Genomic DNA, 1,246 nt, shown 5'->3' with positions numbered 1-1,246 from the left:
AGAAGAATAAATAACCAAGGATGCGTATGAAACTGTACTGTTAGGAAGTCTGAGACCAAAAGTAAGTGAAGCATATATCAAGTGCTAAGGAAAACAAAACTATTTAAGTGTTATTTTATAAATAAGAAAATGAACAAAAGAGGCCCAGGACCACTGCAGGGGCATAAGGTGTTACATAGAAGTTTGATATAAAGTACATGGAATGTCTAAATTTCTGTTTTTGCTTCTGATTTTTCTGCCAAGTATAAAACTAGCATTCATAAGGGAAAAGAAAGTCCAAAGGTAGTAAAGTTATTTTATATGAATTCAGGTTATTTGGCTTAGATGAATTGCATCCCAAGGCTCTAAGAGAACTTGTAAATGAAATCACTCAACAACCATCCTTATTTTATGAGAAATCTTAGAGAAGGGCAAAGGAGTCTGAAAACTGGAAAAAAGCCAGAGTCAGTCCCACTTTCAAGTGGAAAATTATAGTGTTGGCAAACAAACTGCTGGATGCAAGGATGGACTACTAAAGAAATGGATTGTGAATACATGGGAAAAGGAGCAGCTATCATAAAATGTGTATGAATCATAAATGTGTAAGAATGGCTTGTCACATTCCACCCATGTTTTGCTCTGATAGGACATGTCTAATATGAAAATCCAGGACACAAAGCTAACAGGGACTTAGTGAATCAATTGGTAAACAAATGGTTCTCTTTTTATATCCCTTTTATAGAATGGAGAAACATAGGTTGAATGTTAAGAAAGAATATCACTGTAGTAGCCAGTCAAATTATTGTACACAAACAGCAGAGACCAATGATTTAATATTAACCCAGCAAAATAATGTTGACAGATGCTATGGTTGCACTGTCTCCACTGAAATGATGTATAAAGAAGTCCCATCCACCAGCACCTAGGAATGAGATCTTATTTGGAAATAAGGTCTTTGCAAATGTCATTAAGTTACTGTGAGTCATTAGGGTGGGACATAATGGAACAAAATACAATATGACGGTTGTCCTCATAAGAAAGGAAAACATCTTATGAAGATGGAGACACAGGGAGAACAGCATGTGACAATAGAGGCAGAGACTGAAGTGTAGCTGCAACCCAAGGACTGCCAGGCATTGCCAGCGACCACCAGAAACCGGAAGAATGCAGGGGAGAATTCTCCCCTACAGCTTCCAGAGGGACATGGCCTTGCCAACACCTTAACTTCAGAGTTTTAGCCTCCAGAACTGTAAAAGAATGCATTTCT

This window comes from Aotus nancymaae, unplaced genomic scaffold, assembly GCF_030222135.1.
Source record: "Aotus nancymaae isolate 86718 unplaced genomic scaffold, 86718_ANA_hifiasm-v0.15.2.pri h1tg000041l, whole genome shotgun sequence".
Lineage (NCBI taxonomy): Eukaryota > Metazoa > Chordata > Mammalia > Primates > Aotidae > Aotus > Aotus nancymaae.
The sequence above is the reverse complement of the archived record's forward strand: the minus strand, read 5'-3'. Positions refer to the sequence as shown.